The sequence below is a fragment of the Equus asinus genome, chromosome 2 (genome assembly GCF_041296235.1).
Source record: "Equus asinus isolate D_3611 breed Donkey chromosome 2, EquAss-T2T_v2, whole genome shotgun sequence".
NCBI classification, from domain to species: Eukaryota; Metazoa; Chordata; class Mammalia; order Perissodactyla; family Equidae; genus Equus; species Equus asinus.
Genome location: NC_091791.1, coordinates 123,322,587 through 123,348,607, shown reverse-complemented (window position 1 = coordinate 123,348,607; position 26,021 = coordinate 123,322,587). Strand labels below are relative to the sequence as shown.

Sequence of the window (26,021 nt, the reverse complement as noted above, 5' to 3'; positions counted from 1 at the left end):
CCACTGACTTCTATTTGTGAGCTGGTGGGGTCTTATGAAATTCACTTTGATGCTTGAGTGCCAGGTCCTTCCAGCTTAATTTTCAGTATCAACAGGTTGGATCAATACCAAAATATTACATAAATCCTACAAGTCAACCAGGGAAAAAGTGAAGGCCAACCATCCAAGGCAGAATGGGGGTAAATTATCTATTACCTGTTGGTTCAGGTTAATTAAACTAAGGGAATACAGGCTGACAAAGGACTCAAATATGGCCTGATCCAGGAGAAGTGTGGGAAAGAAATGTCACCTCTAGCAGCCTTGTCCTTGGACCTGACAGAGATGCTGAGTCCATATCCACATCTGTTGTCCCAGTTCCAATGGAAACCATCTGTGGTAGACTGGTCTATTGGTGACCCCCTACAGACCACCTTTCCCAGTATTCCAGTCTTTGTGTGGCCCCTCCCACTCAGCTTGGCCATGTGACCTGCTTTGGCCAATGGGACATTAGCAAATGTGATACAAGCAGAGGCCACAAACTCCTCTTGAAACCTAGCTGCCATACTGTGAGGAGTGAGTGGGTAAAACGGGTGAAATGAGTCAAAAGGTACAAATTTATAGTTATAAAATACATATAAGTTGGGGCTGGCCTGGTGGCATAGTGGCTAAGTTCGGTGTGCTCTGCCTCAGTGGCCTGAGTTTGCGGATTTGGATCTTAGGCACAGACCTACACCACTCATCAAGCTATGCTGTAGTGGCGTCCCACATACAAAAACATAGAGGAAGCTTGGCACAGATGTTAGCTCAGGGCCAATCTTCCTCACCTAAAAAAAAAAAACATAGGTTGTGGGGATGTATAAGTCATGGGTATGTAATGTACAGCATGGTGACTATAGTTAATGATACTATATTGCATATTTGAAAGTTGCTAAGAGAGTAAATCTTAAAAGTTCTCATCAGGAGAAAAAAATTTTGTAACTGCGTATGGTGACAGATGTTAACTAGACTTATTGTAATTATTTTGCAATATATACAAATATTGAATCATGATGTTGCACACCTGAAACTTTTTTTTAAAGATTGGCACCTGAGCTAACAACTTTTGCCAATCTTCTTTTTTTTTCCTTCTGCTTTTTTTCCCCAAATCCCCCCAGTACATAGTTGCATATTTTAGTTGTGGGTCCTTCTAGTTGTGGCATGTGGGATACCGTCTCAGCATGGCCTGATGAGAGGTGCCATGTCCGTGCCCAGGATCCGAACCCATGAAACCCTGAACCACTGAAGTGGAGCGCGCAAACTTAACCACTCGGCCATGAGGCTGGCCCCCACACCTGACACTAATATAATATGTCCAAAAAAAAAAATCACCCTGAACCAAGACCCTTGGGGCTCCAGGAGGAAGATCCAGAGGCCCTGAAGGGCAACTCGGGGCCGGGGGAGGGGCGGGATTTGCTGCCTGCTAACTTCCTTCATTCAGTCCACAATAGCCCCTTAAATGGACTGTGGCCAGGCAGTGCCCACTCAGGGAGAAGTAAGACACAGTCTCCATGTAACTCATAGACCTGGGAGCACGAATTTCACCAGATGAACTCTGAGGTTCCTTCTAAGTTTTGGGCTCCTGTGTTCTAAAACTTGAAAATGTGGTTTTCAAATTCACTAACTCTCAGAGAGCCAGACTACTGGATTAACTAACCAAAGTTTGCTCTGTGCATGTGTGGACTCTAGCCTCAAGATCTCCCCCAGCTTCCCAGCCCATCCTTCCTGCAAGGAGTCGTGAATATGTTTGGTCAGATTCCAAGGTGCCATGTGGTCATATTTGCCAGTGGGCGGGGTCATTACTATGAAAAGGATCTGCACTTGGACATGGTGCTCAAGGGTGCCTCTGTCTCTGTGGGTCTCCCTTCACAGGACAGGCTGATCCTGGTCAGCTGCGGCTGGTCATCTCTCTTCCATACTGATTCTGGGCCAGAGCTGTCCTGGTGCCTCAGTCTCCTGCTCCATATGCCAGCTGAGGGTGGTGCAATTCTAAGGTCCATGTTGGGTTAGAGTGGTGAGTCTCACCTTGGGACATCTGGCCATGTCTGGATATTTTTGGTTGTCACAACTCAGGAGAGGGTGCTATTGGCACCTAGGGGGTAAAGGCCAGGGATGCCACTAAATATCCTACAATGTACAGGACAGCCCTTCATAACAAAGGACTATCTAGTCCAAAATGTTGACAGTGTCAAGGTTGAGAAACCCTGGGATGAAGGAAGCAAGAGCCCACCTAGGTGTACTCCAGAGAGCGTGGCCTTGGGGTGTCAGTCCCTCTAAGAATAAAGTGGTCCTCACCTTTTTTCTACATCCCTCATGGGGCCGTATGGGGGTGAGAGAACAGTTAGACTAGGGTAGGATCCAGGCATTCCTGCCTCCCTTAGCCAAATATGGTTCTCCTGATAGCATAATCTTCCCTAAAAATGTGGCTAGGGTGGGGGGATGGGAGAGATGTTTCCCTCCATCTTCTAGTATACTGGATTTAAGAACTCACTTTAAAAAATATTACGAGGACATTCACTGCAGCGCTGTCAAAACTGAAAAAGATTAAAAAACCAACTCAAATGTCCATTAATAGGGACCAGATAAATAAACTATGATACACCCATACAGCAGAATTATACGCAGTTGTTAGAAAGAATGAGGCAGCCCTAAATATAATGATATGAAACATTCTCCAAGGCAAATTGTTAAGAATACAGCAAGGTGCAGGAACAATGTGCTTGGTTTACTAATACTTGTGTGAAAATATATTTACAAATATTATATAAATGTAGGTGCTGAATATGCATAGACTCTCTCAGAAGAGATGCAGAAGTATCCAGGAACAGTGGTTGTCTCTTGGGAGGGATCTGGGGCTTGGAGGGGGCCAGGAATAGAAGAGATTTCTCTTCACTCTATGTCTTTTTACATCGTTTGAATTTTATATATTCTATGCATTTATTATCTATTCAAAAACAAATACAATACATACAATGGAATAATATTTGCCTTAAAAGGGAATGATATTCTTTTTTATTTTTAAGATTTTATTTTTTTTGCTTTTTCTCCCCAAAGCCCCCCAGTACATAGTTGTGTATTCTTCGTTGTGGGTCCTTCTAGTTGTGGCATGTGGGACGCTGCCTCAGCGTGGTTTGATGAGCAGTGCCATGTCCACGCCCAGGATTCGAACTAACGAAACACTGGGCCGCCTGCAGTGGAGCGCGCGAACTTAACCACTCGGCCACGGGGCCAGCCCCCAGGAATAATATTCTGATACATGCTATAACATGGATGAGCCTCGAAAACATTATACCAAGTAAAATAAACCAGACACAAAAGGACAAATATTATATTCCACTTAAATGAAGTACCTAGAATAGGCCAATTCATAGGAACAGAAAATAGAATGAGGGTTTCCAGGTCTGAGGGGAGGTGGGTGAGGAGTTAGTGTTTCACGGATACAGAGTGTCAGTTGGGGAAGATGAAAAAGTTCTGGAGATGGACGGTGGTGATGGTCGCACAACATTGTGAATGTCCTTAATGCCACTGAACTTTACCACAATAAAAATAAATATATGACATAATCTATTTTAAAATATACATTAGACAATTTCGTTGTCTAATGATAGTAAGTATTTTAGGCTTTGCAGGCCATATACAGTCTCTGCTGCAGACAACTACTCCCCGGGAGAGCAGCGGCTATTGACAACATGTAAATGAATGGGTGTGGCTATGCTACACAAAGAACAGGCAGAGGCCGGCCGGGCTTGGCCCACTGGCTGTCGTTTGCCAGCCTCTGCTCTATGGCTCTCAGTTCCCTCATTTGTAAGATGGGGACAATAACTGTACCTACTTCATAGGGTTGTGCGGGAATTAAATGGGGTAACGTGTCACGTATTTTGCTCATTGCCTTACACATAACAAGCAGCCAACAAATGTCAGTTATTATTTTTGCTAGGATAGGTGAGGTAGCCACAGAGGATGCAGAAGGAGGAGGTCACATTTATTTAACGCTTACTGTGCACACAGTAGGCCGAGTCTCAAAGGGACGGGACTTCACTTTGTTGTTCTTATTAGTTACTTAATAAAAATATCTCATGGTGGCATAGAGCTTTCTGCATTTGGTCCATTAGCTCATTTCATCTTCATGATTACTCTCCGGGATAAATTTTCCAGATCAGGAAGCCAGGCCTCCAAGTTCACGCTGCTGGGGAGAGCAGAGGCAAGGTTTGAATCTTCAGCCATCTTATTCCAAAACCTGTGTTCTCAACCAGGGGTCGAACTGCCCACCCCTTCTCCACCTAGTCCCCATGCTTGCCCTGGGAGGTTTGGAAATGTCTAAGGGTATTTAAGGGGGGATGTTAAAGCATGGGGAGGACTACTGGAGTCTACTGGCCAGGATCCAGGAGTGCTAAGTGTTCTGCAGTGGGCAGGACAGCCCTGTGAAACAAAGAATTATGCACTCCCAAGTGCCAGTTGTGCCCCGTGGAGACCGGCTTACAGTTGTGTGGGGAGGTGGGTTCACCGAGAGCACAGAGTGATTAGCGCCCGCACAGGGAGAAGGGGTGGGTGGCAAGGGGACAGCGGGGGTGTGTTCCAATCTGCTGGGAGTGGAAGGAACAGGTGGTGCAAGTTGTTAAATTGTAAGCTCAGTGGATTCTCTAAGTTTCCCTCTAAATTTGCATGAAAGAAGCAGTGTGGTATACTGTAGTAGAAAGAGTACTTAGTTGTCAGGGGCTGAAAGCATTGACTTGACCACTGACCAGCTGTGCAACTAGGGCAACCAAATTGACCTCTCTGGGCTTTGATATCCTCAGAGTGAAATGAGGATAATGACACACGTCTGTCCCCTTGCAGAGTTGGGGAGAGGATCCAATGAACAACAGAGTGGAAGTACATAGCTCTGTACAAAGGGAAGGCATTTTATTAAGGGAATCGTAAAGCAATTGTTAACAAAATAAAGCTCTTCCTTTTTAAATCTTGAATTTGGCTTCCAAAGGCCATGTGGAGGTTTATCTAACAGCCCAAGTGCAGGCCTGCCACCAGCTGCCTCTCCTGCCCAACAAATTGAGATTTAGCTTTGATCGCATCTCCTGCAAAACCAGCCAGCGTGAAAAATGAGCCCAGGAAAGAGGAACTGAGCTTCCTGTTGGCCGTAACTCCTCAGAATAGTGGAGAAGCTATCCATACCCAGCCAGATGTTGAGCCAGATAAGGGACTGGAACAGCTTGATGGAGTGACCTGCCAGTCAGGCCCCACAAGCTGTTTCCTCGCCACCCCTCCCCCCCAGAGGAGAGGGGTTAATAGTTCTTTTGGTCAAAATATCAAGTTGGAATTAATCTATAGAAATGTCAAGCCTGCTCTGTAAGCAAAACTGAGGCAGTTTATGATTGCAGAAAACTTCTGTGCATGACAAGGGGCAGCCATTTTGTCTCCCGAGCTCTCATGTCTGTTTTTCTACCCAGCTCCCAGACGGGCTCCTGCCTCTTGAGATCTAGCTAACTGTGGTTCTAGCTCCACAACCGCACGCCTCCTGAAGCCTACCCCACGCTCTGGGGGGAAGCTCTGGGGGCTGAATCTCAGGGCCTTGCCTCCTGATGCCTGCTTCCCTTTTGTTTTTTGTCAATCCAGCTGAGAAACTTGACCTTTCTCTACTTCCAAAACAAAACCAGAAAAACAGTGTCAGAAGGATCCCAAAGAGAGAAGAATTTGAGGACATTTTCCCTGTGCCAACACAGCAGTCAACATTGTTTTGCAGAAAAAAACAGGTTTTGGAGTCAAACTTCTTGGTTGGAACCCAAGCTCCCTCATTTACTAATGAGGTATCCTCAGGAAGTCACTTAACCACTGGCTTCAGTATTTTCATCTATAAAATGGAGTTGCTAATCTCTACATTAAAGGGTTCTTGTGAGGACTAAATTAGATTAGTCATATCAATGGCAAGCACATCATATGTGCTTATTTAAGTTAGAATTCTTTTGTCTACAAAATGGCTTAAATAGAAGGAATGTGTAGGTTGGCAAAACTGCAAAGTCTGGCAATTGGTCAGGCTTCAGGTAGAGTTTGATCAGGGCCCTGGATCTGTCTCTTTGCATTCCCTGGGCTCTGCTCTCATCTGTGTAATTTCCTTTTCCATGCAGCTTCCCTCATAGTTACAAAATGACTACAGCTATTCTGGGTCTCATATCTACCTTCTGTATCATCCAGAAGAAGAAAGCTCCTTTTTCTTTGCTGAATGAAGGAAAGTCCTGGGTTTCGCTCTGATTATAACATTTAAGGTCAAGTACCAAACCAGTCATTGTAACTGGGGGCTATGCCATGCCCTGACTGGTTTAGGCCTAGGTGGCAAATGGATGGGATTACACTCAGTATCCTGAGGTACCCCAAGGTCTAGGCTCATCCACATGGGATCCCGTCTTCTTCATATTTGTGTCACCAGAGGCTGGCACAATGTTTGACACACGAGGAGATGCTCAGTAAGAGCTGTTGAATGGATGATGATAGTCGAATGAGGATTCTAAAATCTAAGGAGAGAGTAGGTTTGCAGTGCAACATCTAATCATCCTCTGACTCAGTTGCCCAGTTAGTGGTAATTCCTCAGGTACTCTCTTCAATGAAATCCCAAATTACAAATGTTGACCTTTACCTTTTCCCAGAGAACAGCTTGTTCTTCCAGTAATACCAGTAAAAGCCTAAATAACCACCCTTGCCAGGGCCTCATGAGTAGTCTGAAGGCTACCCCATGCTGTCTTTACACAGCTCACTTTAGCAGGGAACATGAAAATCAAAAATCCAGTTCCATTTTTAATCATTGGATCCAATAAAGAATATTAAATTTGTCTTTAAATAGCTTTTTTTTTGTTTTGTTTAATGGAAATGAGGAGGAAATCGAGGTTTGAAAGGGCAGGGTTTTTTAAAAAAATTTTTTATCAGAGCATTATGGGCTGAACCTGAGGGACATTCTTTGCAGCTAGCACAGAGATGCTGGCAGGGCAAGGGTACAGAGTCTAGAGGAGCAGAGCCACAGTGCCCAGGCCCTGGGGTGTGACAGAGAAGGTGGAATAGTCACTCCCACCCTTCAGAGATCCCCTCATCCTGGGCCCAACTGAGCACCCAGCGTGGGAGATGAGGTGAGGGGCCTGAGCCAGCTCACACTGCATTTAGCCTGGGCTGCCTCTGAACCTCCACTGCCAAGACCAAGGACTAGCATGCCCAGTCAACAGCACGTGTGCTGGGGGTAGGGTGCTCCAACAAGTTACTGTGATATATCCATATTCTTTACCAGAGACCCAAGGCCCACCACTTGTCATTCTATTCGCCTTTAGAATGCATGAGGAGCCCCATTCCTTGAACCAGATGATTTCCTGCCTTTGCTTGGCTACTCTGGCCCCCGGGCCTGCCTTCCCCCTTTCTCTTCCTCCCAAAGTCCTCCTCATCTTCCAGGCTCAGTTTCCACGCTGCCTCCTGCAGGGCGCCTCCCTGTGGAGTCAGTGGGCGATGGCTTCATCCTGCTGCTGCCTCCCTTTGCTGGTGTCTCTATTTCAGAATGGTTTTCATTTTGCCCAGGGTAGTGAGGAGGAAAAGTGGGCGGCCAACATATACTAAACATTTACATTTGCACCAGGCACTGGTCGGGTATATTCACATGCAGGATCTCATTTAATCCACACAACCAGGAGAGGTGGTCTTACACCCGTTTCACAGTCAGGAACCTGTGGTTCAGAAAGGAGGAGTAATTTGCCCAAGCAAGTGGCAGAGCAGCTTCCATTCTGCATTTTTCTGACCCCAAGTCCAATGCAGTTTCTCCTCTACCTCCCTGTGCAAGGTACCCCCCCCGGGTGGGTGAAACCTCCAGAAACACATCTGTTCTGTTTTATTTAAAAGGCCCTTGAGTCCAAAATTGACTGGCAGCACACATGCCTGTGATCATTAATTCATGTACGTCCTCCCTCCCCATGCCTGTTGTGAATCACGGCCCCATGCCCAGAAGTGAGCAGGTCTGCATCATTTCCTGAATGTCACCAAACACATCTGTCACTCCTAGAGCTTCCCAAACACCATCCCGGGTGCACCCAAGGAAGCTCTGAGCCAGATGGCCAGGGAGCCCCACTGTGAAATCCCATTACTGCTTTCAGCTAATCGGCTTCAAAGCATGAAAAGTAATTATGGAAGGGGCCATACACACGTGTCCCCACGGGGGCATGGGAAGTACACCATCTGCACAGGTTCTGAGAGCTTCCTCCTTCTTCCCTCCCCACCAGGAACTCACCACTTTCTAAATTTCTTCCCTCCCTCCTGTGGCCTAGGCCGCCTTGCTGAGACGGAAGGATGGCTCAGTGAAACATTTTTATTCAGACATATAGATACTTGTGATGGGAGCAAGTTTTGAGATGTTAAGTCATGTTTTTCTCTCCTGCTGTCCTTCCCCCGACTTCCAGCTGGGGGCTAGCTCTGGGCCTCACTGCCCCTGGCGGAAGGATATGGCAGAGTGGAAGCAGGGGCATGGGAACGACAGAGGGAGGGTGCCTAACCCTCTTGCAACCATTTCCTGCCACCACCATCATCAGAAGGATCAGCTCCCTGGCATGTCTAGGGCCATCCTGGGCCACCACAGAATAGAAATGGTGGACAGAAAAGATGGATGTCTCAGTGGCAACCTGGGTGAAGGATGACTGAGGACAAGAGGTCCCCTGATACCCAAACCCCCGACTTTGCATAAGACCACAGAACAGATGCACAGCTGACTGCCCAGGAAAGGAGATGTTGTTTTAGAAACTCAAATGTTGCATTTAAGAAGATAAAGGCAGGGCCAGCTCTGTGGCATGGTGGGCGGTTAAGTTCCGCACTCCCACTTTGGCCTCCGGGTTTCCCCGGGTTGATCCCCAGACCAGACCTACGCATCACTTATGAAGCCATGCTGTGGCAGGCGTCCCACATAGAAAATGGAGGAAGATGGGCACAGATGTTAGCTCAGGGCCAGTCTTTCTCAGCAAAAAGAGGAGGATTGGCGGTGGATGTTAGCTCAGGGCTAATCTTCCTCAAAAAAAAGAAGACAAAGGCCAGTGATATTTCTTGTGCACCTGAGTCCTGGACTAGGAATCAAGGTCCTATGGAGGGAGCAACCATTCTCTCTGACCTCCGCAGCAGCCCCCATTTCACAGATAGGTCAGAGGCCACAGAGAGGTAATGGGGAAGAAGGAGAAGCAGATACCTAGACTCTGAGGCTGGGCTTGGACCAGACCAAGGACCCACACCTCCATCCAGCTCCCCAAGAGGCTGCCATTGGCTGGGGCCAGAGCTGGAGGAGTGGACACACAGTTACACTCTCCCAGGGTTGCTGCCCCATTGCTGGAACCTTCCCTATGGAGGGGCTTTTTGTGCCAGGTGCATCAACCTCCACTGGGCCTGGTAGCTCTGGCCCTGGTTAGAATCCTGCAGTTGTCACAGAGGCCTAAAATGTTTATGCCCACTTTCCAGTGGGTGCAAGAGAGATGGGAGAAGAGGCAGGAACCCAGCCAGTGGGGAATCTGAGGGAGTGTGAGGGACCTGGGAGGGGTGAGAGGAGAGCCTCTGTTGATCACCGGCTGCCCCAGCTGGCAGGTCAGAACCCAATTTAAATTTTGCCCTTTGAATGGGGCCACCCATTCAGAAGACCCCAGGGCTGGGGGAGACAGAGCTGCAGTCCAAACAAGTGGTTTCTGAGGTGCCTCCCACTGCAGAAGGGCTTACAAAGTGGTTAAGGCAACCCACAAAACAGGAAACCCAATATTTAGCTAATGCAACACTGAACAAACCTGCTAAATATGCCTGCCCCTGAATAATTCAAATGGAGCCGGGCCAATGCATTATTTTTTATAAAAATACACGAATCTCACTGCAAAAGCACTGAAGCGTAACATCAGCCGTCAGCGGTGGCTTCTTGGGGATGCAGAGGAAGGGTTAACGCAACATATCACATGACAAAACATGCCCAATTCTCCCCAAATCCTTCTCTCCACAAGCCCAGTCCTTCCAGTAGTGGCCCAAACCTCTGTTCCTCTTTTCTCTTGCTCCCTGCAAAATCCTAAGCTGTGCCCTGTCTTTCTTTACTCTGCCCTCCCCTTCTCGGCCCCCTGGGGAGCTTTCTTGATTTCCCAGAGCAACCCCCCTCCCCTAGGGCTTCCCCATCTTTCCTCAAATGGATCAATTCGGCCTCTCTCAGCTTCTCCAACTCTGCATCTCAGCCTTTCTCCCTTCATTACATAATAATTTCCAGGAGGCTGAGAGCCCACAAACAAGGCACTCTCTCTCTTTAGAGAAGGGGTGGGAGAGGCAACTACAAATATTTGGTTATAATTTTCTTCCCTGACACACCTGTTTACATGGGCAGCGCTGAGCCCTGCCCAGTCCTGGAAATATCTCAGGACCCAGCTCCCATGAGCACTGGGGCAAGTGGGGCCCAGAGAGCCTTTAATGAGGACCTCCATATCCCACTCCACAGCCACCCGTGTCCTGACCTCTGAGACTCCATGTCCCCCTGGCCTCTCCTGCTGCCCTGCCCTGTCCTGCCTCAGCCCACCCAGGAAGGCCACTGCTGGAGGCCCCGAGGAAGCTCACGCTTGAGCAGGCCTTACAACGGGGCCTGGCAGGTCCAAACTTTGGAGTCTTGCTGGGGTTTTGGACCAGCCAGGAAGCTGATGTGGACAGGGCTGGCTCAGGGCCAAATGATGGGCCAGGCAGGCCAGGTCTGAGCCCTCAGCAGTGCCCCCTCCCCACTCCTGGCTTCCTTCTGGCATCCAGCCCCCAGGTCCCACCTTGCATTTGGCCAGGTCTGTGGACGTCCACTACCGTGCTAGAGGATCAGAGCTGCAGAGGGCCCTGGCGATTGTTAGATGAGTCCAGCTCCTATGCCTCATCATGGAGATGAAGCCCAGAGTCAGGGACTCTCACAAGGTCACATACTTCTGACAGAAGGAGCTGGAACCTAGGTCTCCTGACGTCCAGACTAGTGTTTTCCCCTCAACACAAAGAGATTACATAATTTCTAAGCTGTGGAGGAGGGTGGAGGTTGGGTGTTTTTGAAATGAATGAAATTGAAAATGTAAATTGTGGGTTCTCTTATGGTTGTTTGTATTTTAAGTGGAACTCGAAGATCAACTTCTTGATTTACAGGCAAACCCATCGAGACAGAAAGCAGATAGTGGTAGCCAGTGCCTAGGGGACGTGAGGGAATGGGGAACGACTGCTTCATGGGCATGTGGTTTCCGAATGTTCTGGAACTAGATAGTGGTGATGGTTGCACAACACTGCGAATGTACTTCATGCCACTGCACTGGATGCTTTAAAATGGCTAAAATGGTCAGTTTTATGTTGTATGTATTTTACTACAATTAAAAGTCTGCTTGACTCGAATAACTAAAACTTGTTGTGAGGAAAGGCCAGGAGTTTGTTTTGCTGTTTCTCCTTCTCTCCCCTTCCTGGGAGCACTCCCAGGCTACGGGGACCGACTCGGGCTACAGAAAGACCAAGAGTCTGTTCAAGGATAATGTGCTCAAAACAAAATGACGAAAGGAGTTGCTCCTGAAAATCCATCCGGGAACAGGGCAGGGAGCACAGCTCACACCAGGGGAGGGGCCTGTGAGTCCTGACAGCTGGCTTACCCAACTATGGCTACTAGCTCATCGCAGAGTAAATGAGAAAAAGCAAAGCCTTTCTCACAGCTCTGAGGGAGGTGCCAGGCCATGGGGCAGGCTGGGGGCTCCAGGCCACCCTCTACCCCCACTACCCCCGCTGGCCACTGTACTTGCCAGCCACACCCTCTCTCTCTTCGCCACCAAGCATTGTCCCTCCCCTCCTTGAAGGCACTGCTTCCAGCCTGCCCCCTCCTTTCTTACCCAGCCCACTTTCTATGTTTTCACCTCTCTTATCAGAAAAACACTAGGGCCATGAAGATTTGCTCACATTACCTGCTTTCTATAAAGCTTTTCATATCAGACCATTCACCCACAGGTTTAGTCAACTCATTTAAATGGTAAATCTGTGTGTGTGTGTGTGTGTGTGTGCGTGTGTGAGTGTGTGAGTGTGTGTCTGGGGGAGATGTGCTTCTCTTTTTTAGTCCCCTCACTGAACTCCCCACAGTGCCCAGACCGTGTCCTGCACACAGTCAGTCCTCTGGCAGGAGGCTGTTACTCAACCTGGTGTGGGGGCTCTGACCCCCTCCCCTAGGGCTGGGGGCTGGCGGCACCCACTGGAGGTGGGAGGGGGCTCCAAGGCGGGCAGAGGCCTCTGGTCACCTCCAGAGCCAACCTCAGGGAAGCTTTGAAAATACCCCATAGAAAGGACTCCCTTAGATGTCATTTTCTTCAATTCCATTTGTGGAGAGGAGGACATAGTGTGTGCGAGGTTTAATTCTTCCACATCAGCCATCAGCTTCGGAGGTCCAGGCCCCGAAGTCCTGGGTAGTGCAGGAACAGGGAGGCTGGGCGTCCGCTTCACCCCTGGGGCTGCTATTGGCTTTGCCAAGGCCTGGCCTCACAGGAACTGACCACCCAGAGGCATTTTCTCCCTGAGACTCAGAGACACACACAACGCCTGGTTGGGGGTGGGTGGAGTGGGGGTCTGAGGCCCAGAGAGGGGAGGGAACTTCTTCAGTGCCGGGCCCCCCAAGGGACCTCAGGCACGAGCCCCCTTGCAGAACCAATTCAAGGCAGTGCCGAGTCGCTGCCCCTCCACTTCCCTAAGGTGTCTCTAGTGGGGCAGGAGTCACGGTCAAGGGATTGTTTAGCCAGCAACACTTAGTTCTGGAGATGGCGTATTAGTTTTCTGTGGCTGCTGTAACAAACTACAACAAAAGGGGGACCTCAAACACGAAACATTTGCTCATAGTTTTAGAGGTCAGAAGTCTGGAATCAAGGTGTCTATATTTCCTTCTGTGAGATAATAGAAAAAATATGTATTGGTCTCTGCCCTCAGCTCCTTGTAAATTCCTAAGTGATAAGAGCACTAGGAGCATCTTTTGTTCTAATATTTGGTCTTTGACCCCAGTTCCTGAAACCCTTGTAATTTCCTGGGTGATAGGAGTGCCTTGTTCTTTTTTTTTTAATTTAATTTTTTATTTTTTTTAATTTTTTTTTTGAGGAAGATTAGCCCTGGGCTAACATCTGCTGCCAATCCTCCTCTTTTTGCTGAGGAAGACTGGCCCTGAGCTAACATCTGTGCCCATCTTCCTCTACTTTATATGTGGGACACCTATCACAGCATGGCTTGCCAAGCAGTGCCATGTTCGCACCGGGGATCCAAACCAGCGAACCCTGGGCTGCCGAAGCGGAACATGCAAGCTTAACCGCTGTGCCATTGGGCCGGCCCCAGTGCCTTTGTTCTAATGAGATGACTCTGGGTGGGCTCCTAGATGGCTCCTGGATGGGAGCCGGTCACCAGGAAGACCAAGCCATGATTTGATCTTGGGGTTTTCAGCCCTGCTCCCTATTCTCTTGAGAAGGGAGAAGGGCTGGAAATGGAGTTAATGATGGATTGTGTCTATGTGATGAAGTCTCCATAAAAATCCCAACAGTACAGGTTTTGGAGAGCTTCTGGGTTGGTGAACACATGGAGGTGCTGGGAGAGGGCATGCCTGGACAGGGCGTGGAAATTCCATGCCCTTCCCACATACCTTGCCCTGTGCATCCACGTACTGAGAGGATGACTCACCCCAACTCAGCAGCGACAGAAGCTCCTATGCTCAGGACCTTCCCAGACTTCCCCCAAGTGTCTCTTCATCTGGTTGTTCATCTGTATCCTTTATCACATCCTGTCATAAACTGGTCAAGGTAAGTAAATGTTTCCCTGAGTTCTGTGAGCGGCTCTAGCAAATAATCAAATCCAAGGCTGAGGGGGTCATGGGAACCTTTGATTTGTAGACAAGTCCGACGGAGGAAGTTGTGGGTCACCTGGGGACCTGCTACTCGTGATTAGCATCTGAAGTTGGGGAGGGGGACAGTCCTGTGGGCCTGAGCCCTTAACCTGTGGGATCTGACACTATATCCAGGTAGACATTGTCAGAAGTGAGTTAAATTGCAGGACGCCCAGCTGGTGTCGCAAAGAATTGCTTGGTGTGGGAAAAAAGCCCACACATTTGATGATCAGGAGTGAAGTGTTCCGTGTGAAAGTAAAGGTGACACACAGGAAAGAAAGATACAGGAGGAGGAAAGACTGAGTTTTTACTAACACACCTCTGAAGAATTCCAGCTCCTGGTGGCTCCATGCCTTCCTTGGCTTGCCGCTTCAGTCTCCCTTTCCATCTTCACGTGGTCTTCTCTGTGTCTTCTCCTCTTCTGTTTCTTATAAGGACACTTGTCATTGGATTTAGGGCCCACCTGGATAATCTAGATTGAGCTCACCTGGAGATCCTTAATTATATTTACAAAGACCCCCTTTTTCCAAATAAGGTCGCATTCAGAGGTTCTGGGGGTTAAGATGTGGACATATCTTTTGGGGAGCCACCATTCAACCCACTATGTATGTCACTGGGCTGCCCCACTCCCCCAAATGCCAGTCAAACCCTGTTGTTTGTTTACTCTTTGTGGTAATGATAGCAATGGGAATGCTAATAGGTAGCATTTACTGAAGGCTTAACCAAGTGCCAGGCACCATGCGAAGCCCTTAACATCTATTAACTCATTTATTTGTCAGCCCAACCCTTTGAGGTGGGTCCTGTTATCTCCAAATTATAGATGAGAAGACTGAGGGTCAGAAAGGAGCTGTTGCTTGGAACAGGTTAACACAGAACTCAACCCCAGGACCAAACCCAGAGGGGACTTAGGAAAAGGTAAGAGACAGACGGGTTATGCCCATCTCCCCCAACCCCCGGCACCCCCAGGGGCTGGAGAGGGGGAGGAGCCAAGCAAGGTGATGGGGGAACTCTGGCAGGCACTGCTCTGCCCCTTCCAGCCATATTACCCCAGGCAGGGGCCTGGCCACTCAGAGCCTCAGTCAAGTGAGGTGTGCAGTGGACTCTTCCTGGCTCAGCCAGCCGTGGCTTGAGGACACATTAGGATCGCTTAGGAGCTTTTAAAAACCCTGATGTCCAGGCCACACTGCAGCCAGCTACAGCAGACTCTGAGGGTAGGATCCAGGCATGGGTGGCTCTTAAAGCTCCCCAGGTGATTCCACCTTGCAGCCCAGGTTGAGAACTGCTGCTCCGTTCTCAATTCTCTCGTTCGCTGTGTCCAGCCGGGAAGCCAAGGCTCTGCACCCTTGTCCTCAGGAGTTCCTGGATAGCCGAGACACTCGTCTGACTGGGTACAGGTGAGGGACACCTGAGGGCAGCAGTATGGGTTTGGGTGCAGCAAGAGAATGGGAAACAGGTCCTTTAGAGTGGGGATGGACGCCTGCCAGAGTCTTTGGATGGACGTGAGCTGAGTCTTTACAGGCCTTCTGGGCCTAGTCCCAGGGAGGAAAGGCCTGTAGGGCTCATGCATGACAAGCTCAGGGTATTAGAGAGTAGGGCAGGACACAGGGACTCCCACCTCTAGGCTGTGACCTCTAGGCTGAAGGGCCAGCAGGAAACAGATGGAGGATTAATGCCAATTGGGACCAGCTCTGGCTGGGCCTGATCAATCAGGACCACAGGCACACCTGTGGGATCCTTGCCCAGCCTGTCCATCACAGCTCTAATAGCTTGGGGAGCTGAGGCCGGAAAGAGCTGGCACTGGGAATCTCTGTCAGGACTGGGGAGATTGTGTGGCTGCCTCAGCTGAGGTGACTCTCAGACCGCTCAGGCTGCTGGAGCCAGTCAAAACCTGGAATTTCTTCCTGGGATGGCAGAAAGCAACCAAGAAGAAACAGGGAGGAAAATCCAAGGTTCCCACTTTTTTAAGAATGAGGAAGCGTGACCCTTCTTTGACCATTTGGGAACTAGCTTTTAAGCCTAGGTTAAGAATGCTTCTTGATTCCAAAAAAGAAAAAAAAAGTCACTGTGGTTGGATTCCACCCAGCCTTCTAGACCCAATCTCGCCTCCTCCAGGGAGTCCTTGCTGTCTGTGTCAGTCCTTTCTTGGTCTCTCTGACCTGCCTCCTTCTGTCTCTATGTGTCTACCTCTCATGGGCTCTTTTTCTTTTCTTTCTCTCTCTCTTTCATGTATGTGTGTCTGCGTGTGTGTACATGCGTGTACCTCTGTCTGTCTGAGTCTCTCCTCTGCCCTCTACCCCTTAGAAAGCTCATTTTGCAGATGCTATTTTGTAGTGAAATTTTGGCTTCAGCCCCTCTTTCTTTCTCTGTCTCTCTTTCTGTCAGTTTCCCTAAGTCTGTCTGTGTCTCTTTCTCACTGTCTTGCTCTGTCTATGTGTCTCTCCCTGTCTGTTTCTCTCTCTGGTGTTTCTCTCCCTTTCTCGCCGTCACTCTCTGACTCTCTCTTACTTTATCTTTATCTCCCTGTTGTCTCCCTCTTTCTTTCCCATTATATGAGTTTCCTGACTCTGTTGTTTCTTTTTTTCTGCTTTATCTCCCCAACCCCCCCCGTACATAGTTGTATATCTTAGTTGTGGGTCCCTCTAGTCGTGGTATTTTTTTTTCTGACTCTGTTTTTTCTAATAGACGATGACAGTCATAGAAGCAAGAACGTTAGTGCTAGAGAGAGGGGAAAGGGGGGAGACAGAGACAGAACTCACTCAAATCCACTCCTAGAAAAGCTGACAACTGTGTGGGGACCAGAGGCCTGGACCCTGGATGCCCAGGCTGGGCTTTTTCCCTGGCACTAAACTGCCACCATCACTGGCTGTCAGGATTGTTAATGCCCAGCTGGCTGGCAGAGGTCAGGTGCCAGGCACAGAACTCCCTGGGGTGGGCCACAGAAGGGCCCAGCCCCAGACAGGACCCTGCCCTCCCGACCAGAGTCACAGCTCTCCAGGCCCACAGCTCGGCCTTCCAAGTCTTGTTTCTGGGAAGCCAGATTGAATTAGCTGCTGGGTCCATCTGGGCAGCCCTTGGCCTAATAGCATTTGGCAGCTCATGCCTCAATGCCAACCCCAGCCTCCGCGGCCTCACGGCCAGAAATCCAATTTGCCACAGCTTAATTGAGCCCTGGACTCCGGGGGCATCGGCCCGCAGGCCCTCGCGCCCAGCCAGCAGCAGATTTCCCGGTGATTAGGAGGAGGAGGAAAAAACAGCAGGAGCCAAGTTAATTTCAATTACCCTCATTTTCTCCTTGGAGTAGCACACACCTCTCCCTCAGTGCGCCTCTGTGTCAGCTGCAGTGGACGCTGATAAGTATTAAGTATTTGGAGCGCTCTGGGTGCCACAGACACCTTGCATTTATCTGCTGACTGTTCAGAGAGCAGATTGTGCCCCCCACCTGTTGGCCTGCAGAGTTTAGTCATATTCTACGGAGCCCAGAGAAGCAAGCTCAGAGATGCTGTCAATGCCCAACTTCCCATAGACCTGAGTATCCCATGGTCACTGGCTCCAGTCTGCTTCTGGGGGAATCAAAGACTGGGATCCCCTAAGGTTTTATGACTCTGGTAAGAATCACCCCTCTTCTCTCCACTCTCCCACCATCCTCCTGGGAGCTCAGCTAGGGCAGCCACCTCTGCTGAGATGGCAGTTTGATAGCTGTGGTCTCCTGGGGAGGGACTAGCTAAGTAGGAGGCAGCCACCTTTCTTATGCCTGGAGATGCAAGGTCCAGACTGTGTCCAGAGCTGCACCCTGTCCAGACTCAAAATGATACCGGCATCAGCCCTTAGGGATGATCAAGTCCAACACTGAGGCCCAGAGGCTGGAGGCCACTTGTTCAAGATCACGCAGCAAGGCAATGGAGAGCAGGATTCAGTCATATAACCCTCAGTCTGGGGGCCTATTCTCCATCTGACTGGGGAAATAGACACTCCTGAGTGGGTTCCCCACCCCTAAGCATGCTCACTCACCAATCTCTCAGAGGGGTGGGGCCTAATGAGGGGCAAGTTCTGTGTCGGGCCAAGTCCACGTATCCTGGCATTCGGCTGGATTCATGAATTCATGAGCTACAAGGAACCTCCACGTGTAGTTGTGGAGCCTCAGCTTCCACACAGACGCCCCCCATCTGCCAGGGTGGCCCACCCAGCTTAGCACCATGGCAAACCCCAGGAGCTTGAATCAGGAGTTGTGGAGACAGTCCCAAAAGTGCTGCTTGGCCTCAAGCCACGGAGAGAGGGAGACGCCTTTAGGGTTGCAGCCCGAGGGCCCAAATCCCAGAGTTGTCTGGGTCTCCCGGCACCACAGCCTTTGCAGGACCCGAATCCCCCAGGAGGTCTTCAAAACTCCCCCTCCTCCTTCTAGCCTCCTAGAACTGCCGTGGTGGTGGAGCAGGATGATGTCCTGGGCCCTGCGTCCTGGGGACGGGGAAGCCTCAGGGACTCAGGAAAGCAGCTTGAGGGAAGAGGGCTCCATTAGGATCTGGTCCAAGGCTGGGAAAAGGAAGAAGTGACCTGAAAATAAGCTGAGGATGGGAGGAGGAGATGACCGGCACTTGTGCCATTGAGGTCACTTGATTTCTTCCCAGTGTGAGCACTGGCAGGAGGCTGAGGGAATGTAGTGAAATCTGTCCTGTGTTTGAACCTGCCAGAACTGGCCTAGGCCTGGCTTCTCTAAGGCTGCCCCTGGTCTTGACAATGGGCCAGGGAGCCTCAGATCTTCAGCAACAGGTGGGCCTGGGTGGAGCATCCTCCCCCACCCACAGCTGGTCTCCTGACAGCCACCTCTGAGAGGCCAAGGGCCACCATCCTTCCCTCAGGAAGGAAGGCAAGCCCCAGGTTGCTGTGAGGCCCTGGCCCTCTCATCTCATTCCTGATGAACCCTGGCACAACAGACCACCCTTTATATCCTCTCCCTCATTCAAGTGATGGATCAGTGACCAAAAGTTCTAAATCCACAACAGCAAAGAGGACGGAAAGGGGCCAGTAGTAGACAAGTGATCTCAAAACAGTTCTGGAAGATAGGAAGGAGGTAGAGACCTTTGGGATGGAATACAGAGAGCAGAAGCCCAGAAAACATGCAGAGGGACTGGAGCCAAGGGGGCTCACCTGTCTGCCACGGGACCCTCAGAGAGCCTGGAGGCTTAGGGCAGGTATCACAGAGGGCAGAGTGAGAAGCGGGGCTGGAATAGGCAGAGCAATGAAGCTCTAAGTTTGGACAGTTAATGCCGCTTCCCCTGAGTCGTGAATGTACTGGGCACTTACCCCAAGGAAGAAAATCAGAGCTTCTTCTCTAATGATAACTGAATAAACTGCCTGGTGAGAGTGGGCACTGCTAGTGTGGTTATCAGCACTCCTGTATAAGCCGTCCTTATTCTAGCATTTAGGGGCCTCCTGGTGTAACATCTGGTTCTCCGTCTATTCATGCTGAGCTCTGCCCACATGCACAGAACCCCAGGCCAGCCTGTTTAAAGACGAAAGGATGCCAGGTAGCCCCACACATTAGGCAAAAGGTTCCAACATGAAGGAGAAAGAGCAAAAGAAGCCCTCAGAGCAAATTCAGAGAATAAAAGATAATTTTAAAAAGAAAGAAAGGAAATTTGTATCCTCAGGAAATGAGGCCTCTTAAAAGAAAAAAACAGGGCTATCTCTGATGGTCTAGCGGTTAAGTTCCACATGCTCCACTTCAGCAGCCCAGGATTCAGTTCCCGGGTGCAGAACACACCACTCATCTGTCAGTAGCCATGCTGTGGCAGTGGCTCACACAGAACTAGAAGGACTTACATCTAGAATATACAACTATGTACTGGGGCTTTGGGGAGGGAAAATAAAAGAAAGAGGAAGATTGGCAACAGATGATAGCTCAGGGCAAATCTTTTCCAGCAAAAAAAAAAAAAAACCCAGAATGTTAAGAAAAAAGGAACAGTTAGAGAAAGAAATAATTTTTAAAACTGAGGTAAAATATACATAATATAAAATTTACCATTTTAACCATTTCTAAGTGTATGCAGCTCAGTGGCATTAGGCACTTTCACACTGTACTGCGACCATCACCACCATCCTTCTCCAGAAGGTTTCTCATCTTGCAAAATGTAACCATGTGTACCCATCAAACACAAACTCCCCACTCCTCCCTCCCCACAGCCCCTGGCAACCACCCGTCTACTTTCTATCTCTATGACCTGGACTATTCTAGGTACCTCATGTAAGGGGAATCACACAGTATTTGTCCTTTTGTGACCTGTTTATTTCACTTAGCATAATGTCCTCAAGGTTCATTCGTATAGTGTATGTCAGAATTTCCTTCGTTTTTAAGGCTGAATAATGTCGCATTGTGTATGGAAACAAAGTGCCCATCAATGCATGAATGGATAAAGATGTGGTATATACATACCATGGCATACTACTCAGCCATAAAAAAAGCTGAAATCTTTCTATCTGCAACAATATGAATGGACCACGAGGGCATTTATGCTAAGCAAAGTCAGTCAGATGGAGAAAGCCAGTACATAGTATGATTTCACTCATGTGGAAGATTAAAACAACAACAAACAAACACATAGATACAGAGATTAGATTGGTGGTTACTGGAGGGGAAGGGGGGACGGAGGAGGGCAAAAGGGGTAAAAGGGCACACATGTACAGTGATGGATGGCAATTAGACTCTGGGTGGTAAAGACAATGTAGTCTACACAGAAATCAAAATATAATGATGTACACCTGAAATTTATATAATGTTATAAGCTAATAAAAATAAATATTCCTTTGCGTGTATATACCACATCCATCCATGGAGACTTGGGCTGTTTCTACCTTTTGGCTATCGTAAATAATGTTGTTATGGACACAGGTATTCAAATATAAAAGAAATAACTTTAAAAAAATAATTTTTTTCCTTCTTCTCTTCAAAGCCCCCCAGCATGAGACTGTATGTTTTAGTTGTGGGTCCTTCTAGTTGTGGCATGTGGGACGCCGCCTCAGCATGGCCTGACGAGCAGTGCCAGTTCTGCGCCCAGGATCCGAACCAGCAAAACCCTGGGCCACTGAAGCAGATCATGTGAACTTAACCACTCGGCCACGGGGCCGGCCCCAAGAAATAACTTTTGAAAATTTAAAACATGCTTGCCATAATAAAACTTGCAATAGATGGTTTGGAAAATAAAGTTGGTGAAATCTCCAGAATGTGGAACAAAATGTCAAAAAGAAAAATATATGAGAGGAGAGAGGCTACTTAAAGAAATAATTCAAGAAGTTCAACATCCAAACAGTTGGCATTCTGGAAAGAGGAAAGAGAAAAACAAAGGCAAAAGAGTTATCAAAGAAAGAATCAAAGAGAATTTCCCAGGGGCATGGGATGGCCATGTGGAGGCCCTACTGTATGTCATGTACCACGTGATACCGGGGCTGTAAGAGACACAGTCCTGCCACATGGTGCCGAGAGTCTTGGGAGACAGAGAGACAGAAACCAAGAAGTTGCACAAATTAATGTAAAATTGCAACTAGAATACACATCACAAAGAAGGCTATGGAAACTTAGGCCAGAGAAGGGTCTCTGAGACAGGGACATCTGAGGCCAGAAGTAATCAGGCAGGAGAGGGAGGGAGGAATGTTTGGGGCAAGCGGAACAGCATCTGCAAAGACAGTGTGGCCAGAGGGAGCATGATGAGCTTGAGGAGCTGAAAGAAGGCCTGTGAGGCTGGACTACCAAGAAGCTTCCTAGGTGTTGTGGTGGGTAAGGGGTTGGGCAGACCACACAGGGCTCTGAGGGCCCAAGAGCAGTAAGAAGCCAGGTCTTAGAAACCAAAGCAGGTCCCTAGGGAGAAAGGAAATGCTTTCTATTCCTTCTGGACACCAGGACCAAGAAACAAAGCACAAGTTAAACCCTCAGCAGCTACCTCTCCACTCTGGTACTTGGTGGGACATCCAGGTCCCCTGGAAGAAGCGAAATCCGGCCTGGCCCTGCAAACCACAAGGGGGTGCTGTGAGGCTCAAACCAGAGAAAGGCTGGCAACCTATCCCTTAGACAAAATCACAGGTACCCTTGTCCTAAAAGCTGGGATGGAGGACTGGTGACTGATGGGGTGAGCTGGAGGAGAGGTGCTCAGACTGGTGGATGCACATTTAGGCAGTTTCTACTTTCCATGCATGAGTGCCACTGCGATGCATACATATTTATGCAGTCATTTTGCGCATCTGATTATTTCTTTAGGATCAATTTCTAGAAATGGAATTTCTGGTGCAAACAGATGGAAAGTTTTTAGGGCTTTCACCCTACAGCACAGTGGAACCAATTTACAGCCCCAGCAGCAGAATGTGAGTGTCTGTTTATTCAAACTCTTCCCCTGTCTGGCTGTTACTTAAAAAATATCTTTCTGATCTATGCCAGTTCAGCTGCAAGAAGAGGTACCTTGTGGTTTAAGTTGCATTTCTTTTCTTTTCTTTTTTTTTTAGGAAGATTAGCCCTGAGCTAACATCCACTGCCAATCCTCCTCTTTTTGCTGAGGAAGACTGGCCCTGAGCTAACACCCATGCCCATCTTCCTCTACTTTATATGTGGGACACCTGCCACAGCATGGCCTGACAAGTCCACACCTGAGATCACAGCCGGGGAACCCCAGGCCACCGAAGTAGAGCCCTCGAACTTCAATACGACACTGGATCTGCCCCAAAGTTGCATTTCTTTTGTTACTATTATTGTTACAAATGGCTTCACATGTTTACTGATCATTTACACTTAGTTTTAAATCACATGTCTGTTATGCTCCGTGCCTATTCCTACTGGGGTGGTGTCTTTTTCCTATTGATTTGTAATGATATCAACACTTTTTCAGATATATATTGAATTGTCCTAATTTATCCTTTGCCTATTAATTTTGTTTATGATTTTTTTGATGCACAAAATCTTTTTGCTGTCATATTTTTCAATCTTTCCCTTATGGTTTCTACTTTTGATATTAAACTTAGAATGGCTTTCCCCACATGGACATTATATGAGTATTTTCCTCTATTATCTTTTTGGTATCATTTATTATATTTAATTCTTTATCCCGTTTGAAATTTATGTTAGTATGTGGTTTGGGGAAAGATCAAATTCTTAATTTTCTAAGCCATATTTATTCATTTCCTACCCATTTTGAAATGCCACATTTGTCATATTCTGAATATTTAAAGTACACCTTGGGGGGCCGGGCAGGTGGCGCAGCGGTTAAGTGCACACGTTGCGCTTTGGCGGCCCAGGGTTTGCCAGTTCAGATCCCAGGTGCGGACATGGCACCGCTTGGCAAGCCATGCTGTGGTAGGCATCCCACATATAAAGTAGAGGAAGATGGGCACAGATGTTAGCTCAGGGCCAGTCTTCCTCAGCAAAAAGAGGAGGATTGGCAGCAGATGTTAGCTCAGGGCTAATCTTCCTCAAAAAATAAAATAAAATAAAATAAAGTACACCTGGGTCTTCAGGGCTCTATATTACATTACATTAGTATATATCATAGCCCCTTACGTTATTTTTTTCTTTCAGTACTTATTTGACTATTCTCTCCCATTTACCAGTGTTGTTTAGAATTAATTTATCAAGTTCCCTACCACTCTCCTCCCAAGCAATTCCTTTAGGATTTTGATTCTAAATTTATAAATTAACTCGACGATAACTTCCCATTCAGAGATATTGTTCCCTCTCTGACTCAGACACCTCACATTAGAGCATATTTACCAGGAACCAAGGTCAAAGGCAGTATGTCCAGTGGGCTCCTGGCCAGGCCTTGAAAGGCCCATTAGGAGGAGGCCATCCCTCCATCTTCATTAACTCCTGTGCCCTGGGGGCCAGGCCAGAGTTCTGGGAAGTAGGAAGGGCCTTTCCACAGCTCTCCCCACATGCCACCTGCTCCCCACTCCGAGGATGGGCATGCTGGGGAGCAACTGCAGATTCATCGTACCCTGGCTCCCACACTGGCACGGGTACCTGGAGTGAGAGTCATGGGCTCCAGGGAGGGGGAGGGAGCTTGCCTTCCAGCATCCTGGGGTCCTGATTAGGGGGTGGACTCCCCTGGGAAGGACAAGAATGCAGATGTCCTGATTCTCAGCTAACTCTCTCTATAGGATTGATGGGAGAGAGAGAGAGAGATTAAGAGAGGTTTCTAATGACAATTTACAAGAGTAGAAGAGAAAAACAAGGAGAGCACAAAAGAGATAAAGTGAGGATGAGCTGCTTTCCCCAAGAGATGTCATACCACAGCCTCCCAGACCTCAATGCCCCCATTTCCCTTCTCTCTGCTCACCCCACCCCACTCCCACCTCCACTGCCCTGGATAAAATATAGTAGGTGGACCAGCAGCATCCACATCACCTGGGAGCTTGTTAGACATTAGAAACTTAGACCCCACTTGGGTCCTGCTGAGTCAGAATCTGCATTTCAAGAGAACCTCCAGGTGATCCACGTGCACAGCTAAAGTTTGAGAACTGCTTGAAAGGAGCCAGGGAGGGGAGATGCCAGGATCTGGAGACTCGCTGAGCTGAATGGAGCTCTCAGTAACAGCTGAGACAAGGACCTACCTGGCACCCTCTCTCCTGAGACAGGTCTGACCTCAGGATCAGCACCTGGGCCCAGGTCAAAGCTGAAAAGCAAAAGAACTAGTTTCAGCAGGAACCAGCCTATTTTCTGCATTGACAGCTGAGTGGAATGAGCGACAAGCTTGAGGTCAGTGTGACACACACTGGGGTTCCCATTTGTAGCGCTTCCCCTTACAGGGGCTGTGACCTGGGGCCCCTCTCTGGCTCTCTGTTGACTTCCCTGTGAAATGGCAATCACTATGCCACCTCATTGACTTGATTGGAGAGTGCTGTTGCCCCAGTAGGTGTTTATTACAAAGGATAATATCTTGAATTTCTACGATACTGCCAATAAGTGTTTTTCCAAGCCAGGAAGATATTATTACGTTTGCTTCAGTCCAGGATGAGTAGGAGCAAGTCACTAATTCATTCAACAGATATTTATTGAGCATCTACTCTCTGTCCAACACTGTGCTAGGTGCCGGTGGATATGGTGCTAACAAAACCTGTTTCTCCCAGAATTAGTTTCCTAGGGCCGTCATAACAAAGTACCACAAACTGGGTGTCTTAAAGCAATAGAAATTTATACTCTCCCAATTCTGGAGGCAAGGAGTCCAAAATCAAGCTGCGGGGAACACTGGTTCCTTCCTGAGTTTCTGGGGGAGAATCTGTCCCATGCCTCTCTCTTAGCTTCTGTGGTTGCTAGTCGCATTCCTTGGCTTGTGGCAGCCTAACTCCACTCTCTGCCTCTGTTACAACACGGCATTCTCCTTGTGTGTCTGTCTCTGCACCTTATTTCCCTCTTCTTATAAGGACACCAGTCATTGGATTAGGGTCCCCTTTAACTCAGTATGACCTCATCTCAATGAGATTATACGTACAAAGATCTCATTTCCAAAAAAGGTTGCATTCACAGGTTCTGGGTGGTGTCAAACATTTAGCCAAACACTAGTTAAAGTGGTAAGGGTAGACTTTACTCAGTAACAACCATTACAACAGGGAAAAGAGTTCACAAACTCCACTTGCATTTGTGCAGAGGTGACTGGGCATTTTAAAGGGAGAATAGGTGGGGCCGGCCCAGTGGTGTAGCAGTTAAGTTCACATGCTCTGCTTCTGGTCCAGGGTTTGTGGGTTTGGATCCCAGGCACGGATCTACACACTGCTCATCAAGCCATGCTGTGGCAGCATCCTAAATACAAAAAAAAAAAATAGAGGAAGAGTGGCACAGATGTTAGCTCAGAGCTAATCTTCCTCAAGCAAAAAGAGGAAGATTGGCAACAGATGTTAGCTCACGGCCAATCTTCCTCACCAAAAAAAAAAAAAAAAAAAAAAAGGAGGGAGTTGGGTTCTCTCTAGGAATGCAGCCTTGAGCTGTCAGAAACTATGTTAGTGTTTATTCAGGTCTTTTGGTGTGGGGGTGGGAGGGTGGACAAAATCATTTGCGCTGACAGTCTGTAGTTTTCATAGGCCTGAGTTGAGGCCTAATAGAAAAGAGAGATCAGAGGAGCCTCTTAAGTTTGGTCAAGAAGTAAGTCTTTGTGAGTGAACATGAATTTTTGGG

General features: G+C 48.3%; 1 long non-coding RNA gene across 4 annotated transcripts; it reads left to right on the top strand.

The window, feature by feature from the left end:
• The first annotated feature begins 13,654 nt into the window (after window positions 1-13,654).
• Window positions 13,655-22,899, top strand: LOC123282596 (uncharacterized). Of its 4 annotated transcripts, none has more exons than XR_006522754.2 (5): window positions 13,655-13,799; window positions 14,662-14,797; window positions 15,202-15,276; window positions 22,125-22,228; window positions 22,367-22,899. It is a non-coding gene; the product is annotated as an uncharacterized lncRNA (long non-coding RNA). The 4 variants fall into 4 exon arrangements; XR_006522753.2 differs by having other exon boundaries at window positions 13,666-13,799; window positions 15,149-15,276; XR_006522755.2 differs by lacking the exon at window positions 15,202-15,276 and having other exon boundaries at window positions 13,659-13,799; window positions 20,827-22,228.
• The last annotated feature ends 3,122 nt before the right edge of the window (window positions 22,900-26,021 follow it).